Below are 14,165 nucleotides of genomic sequence, written 5' to 3' on the forward strand. Positions count from 1 at the left end.
ATGATATATAGCTCCATGGTCCCCTCCTCATAATTGTATGATATATGTAATATCTTCATTTATTAAAAGGAGTTAGAGGTGGGAAACCAATGGTCAGTTTGGCCGATGGCAGACATGGTCTGATAGAGCTTTATTATATTAACGACCACTAACATAACTTAATCCTCAACAGTTTGAAGGCCAATCAGTACATTACCTACAAATACCAAAATTTGGTATTTGTTGTCTAGTGTTTTAGAAATGGGTCAAAATGATATTTTTTCCCAAACCCATTTGTCCCTTAATTAAATTAACTTCAACTAGCAAGATGCTCCATTAGTGCATTCTCTTCCTTAATAGCCACTAGATGTACTCCCATCTGCTAGAAGCAACCACCTACCCTAAAAACAGCATGTATGAAATATGTATGTTTTGAAACAGGAAATGTTACACTTAAAGGGCGATTGCAAAGATTTAGGATCATTTGCAGAGCCTTTCTTCCGAATCTGCTTATAAATGATTTTCTTTTTAGCTTGTTATATTAATCTCATACTTAAACCTGTGTATCACGCGATCCTTATGCTGCCATTATATGCAGACATACATTCTTATGGATGTTCTCAATCATTTTCAACAATCAGTCTCATTGGGATCTATTAGGGGATAATTAGTGTGCCGGATGGTGTGGGGGTTGGTGCAAGTAGAACAGGAAGGTTGTTTGTCATAACATGTAGCATATAAATGGACATTCTTGATGCACATTTAGGCTAAGTAAATACACAATATGTTTTTAGATTCTTCTTTACAGTAAAGGTACTAATTCCACCCTGTGAAAATAATCTAAACGAACAAGTCCTGCAATCCAAACCTTACTTAAGGTCGACATAGATAATTAAGGTTGTGCTCATTTTAACTCCTTTATAAAGTGCCGGATGGTTACATATATTCTATAAATTCATCATATGTTTGTAGTGTCAATGTGCTGTGAGAACCACATAGTGTGTCTCTGAAAAGTCAAAAACAGCCCTGTTTTAAAGGTCCCGTGACAAGCTGCTTTTTGGATGGTTTTATAAAGATCTTAGTGGTCCCCTAATGCTGTATCTGAAGTTTCTTTCCCGAAATTCAGCCTTGGTGCAGAATTACAGCCACTAGAGCCAATACCACATTGAGCTTTCCTTAGTGTGTGCCATTTCTGTGTCTGTAGCTGTAAACGCTAATGAGAAGGAGAGAGGGGGGAGGAGGGGGGAGGCTGGGGGTGTGGGCTTGACCAACTGCCACTTTGCTTGTTTGAAAGCCATGATGTCTCTCTCGCATGAGTGGGCCAAATTCTCTGGGCAGGCAAAGCACAAATAGGGGAGGTAACCTCGCTCCTTATGACCTCATAAGGAGCAAGATTCCAGATCGGCCCGTCTGAGCTTTCATTTTCTCAAAGGCAGAGCAGGATACCCAGGGCTGGGTTTACACCTATCACCATTTCTAGCCACTGGGGAACCATAGGCAGGCTGGGGGAATGCATATTACAATTTTAAAAATGCCATGGGACCTTTAAGCTGCTTTATCTCAAGAAACCAGAGAATCTTCTCAACCACATGAAGTAACACTTCACCCTTTAGTTAACCAGAGCAATTCTAATAAAAAATCCCCACATTTGGAGGTACATTTTTGACTATAGACAGGAAGCGAATGAAAATGTGTATTATGAAAAGCAACTTAAGCTGTCAAACAAATGCATTGAAGTAAAAAGTGTGATATTTCTCTCTGAGATATAGTGGAATAGAGGCATAAAGTTGCATAAAATGGCAATAGGTACAAGTACCCATAATCCACAGTACATTACTTGTAAATGTACTCATTCAAACACCGTTCAAAGTAATAAGAAATGTGTGCACGTATGTTATGTGTTTACTCTGGAATTGGACTCACTGTGATAAATGTGTTCTGACTTGGTGACATAAACATGAACTGGTTTGTGGTTGTTTGATGCCCAGAAGGTTCTCATTTGGCTTTATATGGATGGTGTGAAGGAAGAAGAACGATGCAAGAAAACAAACGTGAAAAAAATGGGAAATGCAATGGATAAGACTTAAATGGGTAAAATCCCAACCAAACCAGGGAACTGTTTGAAATTAACGTTCTCCACTAGAAAGGCTGATTCACTGCACCAAAGCTTACAAACAACTTCTCCTTTCTTCTTCTAATGAGGTGTTCGTGACCTGCTGGGAGCCTGCAAGAACGGCTGATGGGTGTGGGATGTGTAGATCTAGTAGAGTAACTATATCGGCAGTTTGAAGTTTTCAATCATTGTCAAATATTAAGGCAAAAGAATGTAAATGTAGATGAGCCTGGTGTGCTCAAAATGGCTCTGTGGTGTGCTCAAATTGATTACATAAAGGACATTATCGAGCTATTAAGTTAGTTAATGATCTTACTAATGACTCAACTCCTTCCTATCAACTATTTTTTTCTAACATTGGTAGATTGTAAACTGTATTTGTTGTGGTCTTAAAAAATAATTCAATTTGATTCCAAAAATTGTACATGAACCCTGTGATTGGTCAACGCCACTTCACATGACATTGCTAGCAACTCAGAAACGCAGACTTGAGCTTATTTCCTTTTCTGGGAAAACAAACGTAAAATTGTCTTCACATCAGGGTTGCCTTGCAAAACTGCACAAATATCACATTACTGTGGTATTTACACAGAGCAGACTCACTGACCTTCTCTCTGCTTGATAGAAAACCTCGGTGACATTCAGCTGCATTGATCAGATTATAGAATAGTCAGTTGGACCAGCAAAAGTAAGTGACACCTTGCCATTCGGTTAATGTAGACTGATAGTGGATACGAGAAATGCAGATAGAGTGATTGGAAGACAGGGAGGAGGAAGATTATAGAAAGAAGAAAAGATGGAGCATAGGCAGCATGTGGGGTTGGCCATCAGGATTAGCCTGTTGATCACAGTTGCAGTCAGAGGAACCCTGGGGAGCAGCTGACCTTTGTGTGTGTGTGTGTGTGTGTGCGTGTGTGTGTGTGTATGTGTGTGTGTGTGTGTGCACCTGACTTGACCTTTCTTTTAAGGTCCATCTAGAGTGAGTGCTAGTTCTCTGGCAATTATATTAGAGGGCAAGAGAGCATAGCACTTTAGATGAGTTATGAAGGTCATCACAAACTTTTCTATGATGACATGTTTGCAATTTTAAAATCACAATCCATTCAGTTTATCTTTACTTAAGTTTATTTAAGAGGATTTGGCCACTTGGGGGAGCAAAAAAACAGGTTGTGAACACAACATTGACATACCATCATCTTTTAGCTTGATATGGCGGCGACAAACAGTTGCTATGCACACATTCAGCATGTACGGCACAACAGTAGCATTCATGTGGAGTTGTGATTCTGGCCACCTGTAAAAAGTCCAACGTTAATTTGTTTGGCTTTCCACTAACTCGATAAATATGTCTCTCTTTAGCAGGTAAATGCTCCATTGTGTTTGCTTTTACCAAAAACAGCTGCTGAGAGAGTGAACCAAAACATCATTTGTGGGGCGTTAAACCAAAACAAAGAGCTGAAAGATGCTAAAAGGCTCTGGAGAGCTGAGAGCTGCAGAGCCAAGAGATAGTTACCTCCGCCAAGTTTGTTTTGTCTGTTTGTCAGCAGGATTACAGAAAGACTACTGGCCCAATAAACTTGGTGGAAGGGTGCAGCATGGGCCAAGGAAGAATCTATTAAACATTTGAGCGGATCTGAATCTTGGGATGGAAACACACATTATTCTTAACTAGGGCTGGTGGAAATTGCCACAAAAAAAACATCCCAGATTTTTTCACAAAAAATCTGATTTACCATTTAATCAATTTTTTTGTCCCCTACTTAAGATCAATCTGCAGATTGCAAAGAAATTGTTTAAAACAAGTCAAACTTTATTTTGTTTTGACGCACGCACACACATACATATAGACGTGTATACCATTATGATGATTCATGCCAATTTTGTGGAAATATGTAAAGTGTTTTCCCTGCCATTGTTTTTTTTTTGGGGGGGGGGGATCCTGTCCACTGAAAGAATTATATAATTATGCTATGCATTCAACAACATAAAGGATGCGTGAGACAAAGCTGTTTTCACACATACAGGTAATTGACTTTAGTCTAATTCACACGTTAGTCTCCCTCCCCCCTTTCCTCTAAAGGCCAAAACGGTCTTCTAAGCCCCTCCCCCAATTCAGCTGTGCACAATAGAGCGGGAAGAAACCTATCTGCAGCTCAAGCATGGGGAAGGGGGAGGGGAGGATGCTATGAAATACATGTGCATGAGTAGTGATTGACACGCAGTTAAAAATCCATTCATCACCCAGCCCTATTCTTAAATATTCTTAAGTCATGTACTTCGCAAAATAGGGCATGACCTTGGTGTGAGTGCCCTTCGAGTTCTCTGCTGGCCCTTCACTTGGAACGACCCCTTTCAAACAAGTAGTCCATTGTTAATATAATAAGAATGAATGTAGCAGTTTTAAGTAAACTGTTCCTTTGCATGCTCATTAATCAGTCTATGAAAACTACTTCTGAGAGGGTAATCAGATTAACACACCGCTCAGCCCATGAATATGATTCATGATAGTTTTGATACAGTTCTACCGTGTACCCAACTTGTTTAAATAAGTCATGAGTTGTGGAGTGAGTTTATGTTCATGTGGATTAAAACGATCGTCATGTCTAGGCCTGCATAGTAGGTTTATTCATCAAGTGTACACAGCATATTTTCAACCATCCGAAAATGTTCATGTTCCCTGTAAGGCTAACATTAACTTACAAAAAGCTTGTGTTTGAATATGTGATATCATAAATATTATGTTTTAATACCAAACATGCTCAATTTAAAAATGTCAACACTGTGATCTAAGTCCTATTGCACATTGCTCCCTACTACAAACAAAACATTAACATTTTTGACAGCTGACACACTGGAACCAAACTGTGTTTGTTGCCAAGTTTGTTAACAAGTCAGCCATGCAGTGTCATTACAGCAAGAGTCCCACGGGGGAAGAGTCAGCGAGGCTATCAGACATGCCATTACTGGAAATGGGGCTGAATATTTCGCTCTCCCAGGCCCTCAGTGGTAATTGGTGTTTAGGCTGAAAACACAGAAAAAAATCAAAGGCAAGCTACAGGCTACTGAGAGTTTCCATGTGGGCTCTCATAATGAATTCAAGTCACCTCACCTTTTTAGGCATTCATGTTGGGAGGAGAGTGAGGGTGGATGTTCAGAATGGTGGAGTGATGCAGAGTGACAGAAAAAGAGAAGCGAAAGAAGAATTCATTATTTTCCAGTCCCGTCTGTTGAACGGCTGATAAGAGAGATCAATACCGGTGGAGATGCTCATCCAAATCACGCGTGCGTTGTGTGCGGTGCTCTTCCTCTGGGCATATGATGAGCCTGGAATTAGATGAAGCAAAATAAAGAATTTATTAGAGAGGAAAAACAACTTACTGGGCACAAAGGCAGACACAGAAAACAAAAAGACGAATGGAGTAACAGAGTATCAGATAAAATGTGGCGCTTGAGCTTATAACAGCAGAGAGGAAAATCAGTTTCTCACAAATCCACTAATTTGTAAGAAGAGATTTTCTTAATTAGACAGATGCATGCTGGTCTTCGTATGCTAATGCTTGGGTTGGATTTTCATCAGACCCCAAGTGTTGCTGCAGAAACCTTGCTCCACCACAGTTAATGAGAATGACACAAGCAAGAAAGACTATTAGCCGTCTCGACGAGGAGTCAGCGAAGCGGAATGCAAAGAAATACAGGTCAGAGCCTGAGACAAATAGAATTTCCCTTCTGTGCTTTAAAAATGTCATTATGATTACATGTGGGACATGAAGAAAAATGTTAGGGATCCAATCAGTTTACAGATGTTTGGCAATGGGACTAAGTCAACTGGTGCAGCTGAGAAACAACAGGACCCAGAGGTCTTGTTACAGCTAAGAATGTGTTTTAGCTGTAACTCTCAATGTAGTGACCCGTTTTAAAGTGTCTGCGATAATGTCACGCTTCTCTGTGCATTCTTTTTGCTTTTTACACACAGACCAAATGAGGCAGTGGTTAGGATGTTTTGGACTGGAAGGCAGTGATCCGCAAGCCACAGTGAGCGAGGGGATGGGAGCTGCAGAAGGCAATTTCAACTTTGTTCTTATCTAACTTCACACCTGGACGCATATGCATGGCAACACTGCTCCCCAAGACATGGATTGGTTCTGACTGGGAACACCTGACTCACCACAATTTGTGACATAGTGAGCAGAGCAAGAAGAAGTCAGGCCAGGTTTAGTCATAAAAAAATGTTCAGCATGCAGCGGCGTTACAGGATGTCTTTTCATTTTTAATGAAGACCAATTTCTTTGTATTTGTCTTTATTTGTAGAATTGTGTGATACAGCAGCCACTGTAGCCAAGAGTACTATTACACAAGTACAATTACTGGGAATGCTTACACATAATTTAGCAGTAGCACAAAAAAACAGTCATAAAGCCAACAAACTTGCTCAGTGACATTTATCTAAAGGAATATGAAGTTTAGCAAAAAATAAGGAAGACTCCCTTTACTCACTCATTCATTCTCACCTCTCTCGGCATCTCTCTCTGCAGCTATACTCTAGTAGTCCAACCAGATCTTGCTACGATCTCTCTTAGCCAATCACATACTTGAAATATAAAATCTAACATACTAACATTAAAATCTGTTCTCCTCTGCTGCTGTTGGTTGTCATTTTAGTATAAGTGGATGTGACCCTCCTTCACCTCCAGTCTTTATCATATCAGTGCCCAGTCCTGCGCCACATTCCATCATCCAGGTCTTGAGCACCACCACTGTCTAGACCCCAGGGGGAAATATCCTCATCCAATCACGGCATCACTACCTCCATAGTCTCGCTTTGCCAGACCTTCCTCCACAGCGCTGCGGAGGAGGGTTTGGCTAGTCCCCACAGCTTTCTGGGATGGGAGGAAAACGTGCTCTGGTTTATTAGCATTTCTTTAAAATAATCACAATTGTCTTGGGAGATGCTGAGCGACGAGCAGAGGTACGGCCATGACTGACAGCTGAAGTCTTGAGGACCCACGAGATCTCGCAATTTCATGTAGAATAGAACCACAAAACCAACAACATCCAGAGGAGTAGAGAGGAAACAACAGTTGCTAAGCAGTTAACTTAGCACATCAATGCCTTTGTTTTTACACATTTCTCTATCTTAATAATTCAAGTAATGATTAAAACACGTTTTCTGGGTCGCTAACATAGACCTAAATGAGGTGATTGTGAACACCAGGTCTTTCACATGGTTTCCTTACAAGCTACCTAGCAGATCATCCATCTCTCTGCAGGTGATGGTCACGTATACCTTAACGCTGGTTGTCACCCGCCATAACTGCACGTGTCAGTCAGACAGCACAGATGGCAGAGTGTGATCGATGGTTGGCAAGGTAGGGAGAAAAAACATCAGGAACTGACAGGTTATAAACAATTGCTGTGATATTTGCTAAAGACATTTATTTTTTTAACCAAATTGATACTGTAACTTTAACTCAAGATAGTCTGTGGCACTATCTCAACCTGACCCCCCCCCCCCCCCCCCCCCACACACACACACCACACACACACACAACAACAAATCCCAATTTAACCCCTGCGGGCAACAATACATGTTATTGTTTATTAATTACACCTTTCAATAGTAAGAGGAAGATTGGGATATTGATCAAAAGTTACAATCACATTTCACGGTGTTGGATTGGATACTTCTACTCGTTGTGGGTGGCTCTTTTTACCCATCTCACCTGTTTCTACTCCTTTTCATAGTGCCACAGTGACAGCTCATTCATTCATAATTCCCCCCTGCCCCTGCTGTAACATCATTCTTCCCGCCATCTCACTCACACCTGTTCCATATCCCCTCATTACCCATGCAGTACATAAGCCCACTTCGCTCAGTTTGCCGTTAAATTGTCTATTGTACTTCCCTGGATGTTTCGGTTGCCTGTTTCTCGTTCCCCTGCCTACCCTTGTCTAACCCCAGCTCTGTTTTCTTTGCCACAGATTTGGTTTTCCTGCGTGTTGCCGACCCCAGCCTGCCCATTGGCCTATGCCTATGTGTCTCCCCCTCCAGCAAGCTATTTTATGTGTATTTAGGCATCTTCTCTGATTCTGCACCTATCTGTCTTGTGAGCCGTGCATTTAAGTCATCACTGTTTACTAAGTCCAGACAATTTCTACATATTCCATAAACACTGGGCAAAATCAATGGGCTGAGGAAGATTGTGTGATACAGACCGGAAGCTCCACAACAACTTCTAAAGGGACCTTAAGGATTAAGATAGTTGGGAAAAGTGCTGTTGAAGTACACACATGAACTTTGAAGCTTCTCTTTTAGCTAACATGGTCCGAACAATGGGAACATTTCCATCTGCTGAAGAGGACCTGGTGATATGGTCAAAAGCTCTAGGACAGGCACTAAATGGATCTTAAGGTGAGATTGTATTGCCAATCAATGCCCTATTTTTGTTGATGGTCCAGGACTTTTTACATGTATACCAAGGTTTCCATTGTATTCTTAAACTTGAGATTCATTGTATTCTGTTTGATTCTAAAGTGTCTGTGATTTGACTCCTTTTTTGATTGTTTTTGCAACCCTTGCTTGAGAATAATGTTTTTGTATCATGAGTTCTGTGTCCAAAAATGTTGTTTTCTTATTGCTGACCATGTTTACTGCCTTCTTTTGTATGCCCCAATTCTTCCACACACACATCTTTCAGTATTTTAGTAAATCCTAGTAATATTTTAAAAACGCAACCAAGTGGGAAATAAGCACATACAGTAGTATAATGTAAAGAACTAAGAAGACATGGTTGTGTTTTTTTGTTGAAAGAAAAATCACCTGAATATAGTTTTTGTAATATCTTTTAAAAACGTATCAGTCTGTATCCACCCCATGGTGCCATACAAGAACTACGCAAACATGCTGAGATCCTCACTCACACAGTCTTGAATACATTTTGAAAATGTGCTGAAAAAATGCATTCAACCATTTCCCAGCAGCCTCTCTGACCAGTTGAGGTACACTGACTTTCCCAATGTTAGTGCTTAACACATCCAAATTACAGTGCGCGTCCAGCCGTGCCCCGTTATGTCTCTGTCCCCGTCAGCCTCTGGGGCAGAAAATGGAGGTCAGAGCCAAATAGGATAGGGTCCTTGGCAGGGAATTTAATGGCAGGTGCAGTAAGCATGTCTTAACTTAGCTCACCCTGCTATGAGGCTTTGAATATTGCATCCTTGCATTACATTTCACTCTGTCTTCATGACAACACACAGGGCAGTTTTGTGGGGGTATAAGAGAGGTCAGAGTAAGCAGATGCACTCTGAATGTCGCAGGTCAAACTTGCTCATCTGCTAAGTTTTAGGAATGAGTTTGCTCAGTCACAGTTCCTGCAGAAATCTGTTTTGATTAAAGTCTCAACAGAAACACATTTGCAGTGTTCGCAAGTAGAAACCACGAGGGGCGTATTTCATCACCCTGTGTGCTTCTGTTGGCAGATGAACACAGTTAGATATCTTAAACTGATTATGAACCTGTAGTGAGACGCTGCAAGTTTCCAAAACAGTCATTCTCAATCTAGCTGTTGCCACTATTTCAACATCCGCAACTATTTGTTTGTAACTTGGTGGTAATGAAATATTTTATTTTATTTTATACTAAAGTTCACGTTAGCTGAATATCAGAACATGAAAATATATTAAATATATAGACATACACAGTATATTACATTACAAATTACTATCACTTAAACTCAAATTTACTTCATTTTCTTTGAGGTATTATCCAACATGTTGGGAGGAACCTTAGATGAGTACAGTATGTGAAAGTCTAGCCACAGCTGGTATTTTTGGCTGTGAGTGCCCAGCAATAATCTTTACTGAAAAAGACTGTGCTTATCTTTATTTAGGTATTATCCAATATGTTGGATAAGTTTTTGTTAAATTCCTTAACACAGGCTACCATGTTTTGTTTTGGTATGAATGTATTGTAGTTATGTTTGTTTTTTGGCACCCATTTGCTTCTTTTTGTTGTTTGTGATGGTTTGATCATCGGGTATAGTTATTGGTAGAAAGGTTTTTGAAAACCTCTGTTGAGAATGTGATACATTTCATTCTGGGAAAACTCTGAACAAAGCCTCTTTTATCTGTTGAAATTATTATCATAAAGCTGGACATAAATTGTCACACTGTTTTCGTTCCTGAAGATGTATCTGCGGAAACCAACCTTGAACTAATCCTCCTTTTCTTCCTGTGCCCCTTGCTTATCTATCTACTATGACGTCAGAAAAGTAAACGGAACGATGACTAGAACATGTAGAGTATATATCCTTGTGTTGAGAGCTGTAGAGCGAATGAAGAGAGTTGTGAAGAAAACAGTCAATCAGAGGAATACAAATATCTCAGTATGTATCAGATCGCTTCATGGTGGCTATGTTGTAAAGCACCAAAAAACACACACTAAACCGTGGGAAGGTGCCACATTGCTGGATCATTTAGAGCTACATAACTGTCTGTCTTAGTTAGACTTGGGCGACGGTATGAGACGCTGAGGGGAAAAGCGGTGTTTGGGATTGAGAAGGGCTACACAACCAGCACAACCTGAACACTGTTATTGGCTTTGGGTCACACACACACACACACACGTGGGGCACAAAGGCTCTTGGTTCTTCAGAAGTCTCTTCATTCACTCTATAGCTCTCTACACTTTGTATATAAACGTCCAGCACTCCCAAATTAAGAAGAGAAAAGAAAATACAGGCAGGGGGCAGAGTCTTTGCAGATACAGACACCACCACACACCATAGAGGGAATACTTTTGTCTAATGTCTAGTTGTCAATTTTTTTAGAAAACTCCTACATACCTATATATCCTACATAATATACCTTTTAAGACTCTCTATGTTATGCTAGAGCTGCTGTGATAGCAGTTGCATATGTGACACAGTCCATTTGGTCAGTCAGGACAGATGGCATACAACTTCTCTCAATTAAGGTGGTTTATTATTGTGGGAATAATAAAACATAAAGATTATATGACACACATTGATGTGGGCCACCCTAATTCATCCTGGGGCTCCGGAGAATGGCCCCTTTTCCCCCAAATCAGTTAATCTACTATTCTACTGGAACGTAGTCTTCTCCTGTTGGTTGGCTGGGGCCAAGTCCTTTTAGCCCCCTGGTCCCATGACTTTTTCAGCCACCCTCTGAAGGTAGGAAGGTAACTATAAGTCATAGTAACTCTTACATGACTTCTCACATGACCACACTTTTGTCTCTCATCCTGTCTCTAGGTGTTTTGTCTTTTTCGACTGTCCCATACGGATGCAATCTGTCAATACTATCATGTGTTAACACTAAGGGTAATGATCTAATAAAGCTTACACACATATTAATGTATTTGTTTATTTATCTCAAACAATCAACAATGTTGCGAGACAATACTAAAAAAGTAAAATCACAAAATAAAAAATACATATATATATATGTATATATAGATATATATATATATATACATAGAGTATATATATATATATATATTAAAGGATTAGTTTCAGAAAGAGCAGGTGGAAGCAAATAGCTTATTTAGTACTGTCCCTTTCACATTGCTACAAAGTAATTAAATATGCAAATACAACATACATTTTTTCAGGTCTTTCAACAATCCAACAATATATAACTATACCTTTGCATTACAATTCCATTCCTATGTTTTGCTCTATTCTTTTCTGTATTGATCAAGTAATGTTTTCTTTATTTTGAACTGACTGATATTATGGCTCTGTTTGTTGTCATTGTTCAGTCTATTCCAAAAGGTCAGCCTACAAACTGAAATACACATGCTTTTAACCGTAGTTAGCACAAGAGATTGTTTGAACACACAATGTCCTCTTAGATGATAACCCCCGTCTTTTTCTTTAAAGGTGCCTTGCCACATGTATTTCAATACTTTGTGGTAATGTCTGAAGTTCTACCATGGACTCTGTTACATTTTTTTGTGGATAAAATGCCTTGGTTACCTTGTTTCAAGCCATTCTAGTGTTATATATAAAGCCTGCATGAAGAATTGGCTCGATGTGTGCCAGTTTTCATTCATATTCAACGAGCTAAGCTGCTTGACTCTGATTGGCTAACAGCTGGCCAATGAGAGCCTGGCTATCAGCATCCTTTATCCAGCGCAACTGGGCGAGCTCATGAATAGTAATGAGCTCAGGCAACATGCCATCAGACTGACCAGCTGTTGTGATTGGCCGGATTTCTCCTCTTATTTTGTTTCAGTGTCTAGATCTGACAGAGGAGGTAGTTCATTTTCACATTCACAACATAACACAAACACATATGGATATTTGTGTGGCAGGAAACCTTTAAACATTGTGCCTAATTATTTACTTTAACTTTAAACACAAATTGTGCCGTTTTCAATGCAATAACGTCCATAGATTTCAGCAAATGTAAATTAAATAACAGATATCTAGTGTGCTCATACTTGCTGTGATTTCTTGCAAAGAGTACCTAACCAAGCACACTCACACACATTTGACGTGAGCACAGTTACACCTTTTCCTTACCTACACCCACATTTCCTCAAACTTCTTTGTAATGTCATTATCTTAGCACTTTAGAATGTTAACTTTAATTATTTCTTTACACGCAAAATAAAATATGAGAGCAAGAACTTATGATTCCCTGACATGGTTTGCATTGTTGTCAGAAAAAATGAATATTGTTTTGAGTTTTATGACACACAGAAAAGCCTCTGAACTATACATCACCTAATGGACCGTAATGTGTATTATTAATGGTGGACATTCGCTGTCTCATTAATAACATCCTTTAGATTATTACTACAGTTTTGGCTAGCTTTGAAGATGTTTGGCATCAGAACATAATGAACTTAACCTTTTGTCTCTCTCTCTCTCTCTCTCTCTCTCTCTCTCTCTCTCTCTCTCTCTCCACTGCCCCTTCGCTTCACTATTTGTCACCATCCTCCCTCCGTCTGCTCCCTCCACCAGTGTCTGCTTTGTCCTTGGCTGTGTCGCCCACATCCAGCTACCTGTCTTTTCCTTTTCGAAGACACAAAATGACCATCTTGATGTAGAAACCACTATGGTTGGTTGTGCGTCTGCCCTGTCTCTCCCTCTGCCGTTGTTGTTTTAACCAAAGATTACGACCTCTTCATGATTGATTGCATTGGGATGTTTCGTGTCAATATTCATGAATTACAATGGCATCCCCCATAACCATGACATATCACTGCAGTTATACCGTACCATTTCCAATTTGGGTCATTCATATATGGGTTTCTTCTCAGTAGCAGTCCCAAAACATTTTGAAAGGATTATTGTCACTGTAATTTGGGGGTTTCCTTGTTTACCTTTTTTTTTTTTTTGTATAAATGAGACTCTTGTAATGCACAGGCATTATAAATCTAATGTTATTACTGTCTTACACAACAGCCTACATGTTAAATGTTCCCTCTTTAGACATGGATGCCACATTTTAGACCGATGTGTTGTTTTTGAAACAATCTTTAGTAACAAAAACTAACTTGTAATCTGTCTGGTTTAAAACGTGTGTAGCCTATAGCCTATCTTTATTTCTCTAGCCTGCCAATATGCCGCTCGTGCTGTCAGGTCAGATCTGATAAGGGTCCAATGAGAGGAAAGAGGAAAAGAAAGAGCGCGTTTGGAGACGGGAAGCTGCGTGGTGCGCACCTCCCCTCTCCATAGCGCAGAGAGCCTCCTCTCGCTTCACGGAGACTGCTTGCAATTCCTGCTCTCCATGCCAGAGCATGCAGCTGTCTCCGTCGCGTCCCACTGCCGCTGTTGTGGGAAACCTTCGCCCTGCGTGACGAACCATGGGCAGACTGTTTCCCCTTGAAGTTTCAACGCGAAACTGAAGGATATCGCAACTTTGGAACAATTTGCAACACAGTTCGGTCGCTTATTGAAGACACCCGACAGCTCGCAATCTCCCGTCGGCGTGTTGACTAAAATCTTTGCAACTGTGAAGGCTATAGGAATGTGGAATACAGGTCTATCTCAGCGGTGAGTGTTGTAATACGCTTATAATTACTCCGTGTGTGTGTGTGTGTGTGTGT

General features: G+C 40.2%; 1 protein-coding gene across 1 annotated transcript in view; it reads left to right on the top strand.

Moving 5' to 3' along the window:
- Nucleotides 1-13,744: 13,744 nt before the first annotated feature.
- p2ry1 (purinergic receptor P2Y1) overlaps nucleotides 13,745-14,165 on the top strand; it is a 3,113-nt gene continuing 2,692 nt past the window's right edge. Inside the window, exon 1 of the mRNA XM_032509176.1 lies at nucleotides 13,745-14,112. The gene's annotated coding sequence lies outside the window, so the exon portion shown is untranslated. The remainder of the gene's footprint in view (nucleotides 14,113-14,165) is intronic.

The sequence above is a fragment of the Etheostoma spectabile genome, chromosome 3 (genome assembly GCF_008692095.1).
Source record: "Etheostoma spectabile isolate EspeVRDwgs_2016 chromosome 3, UIUC_Espe_1.0, whole genome shotgun sequence".
Classification (NCBI taxonomy): Eukaryota; Metazoa; Chordata; class Actinopteri; order Perciformes; family Percidae; genus Etheostoma; species Etheostoma spectabile.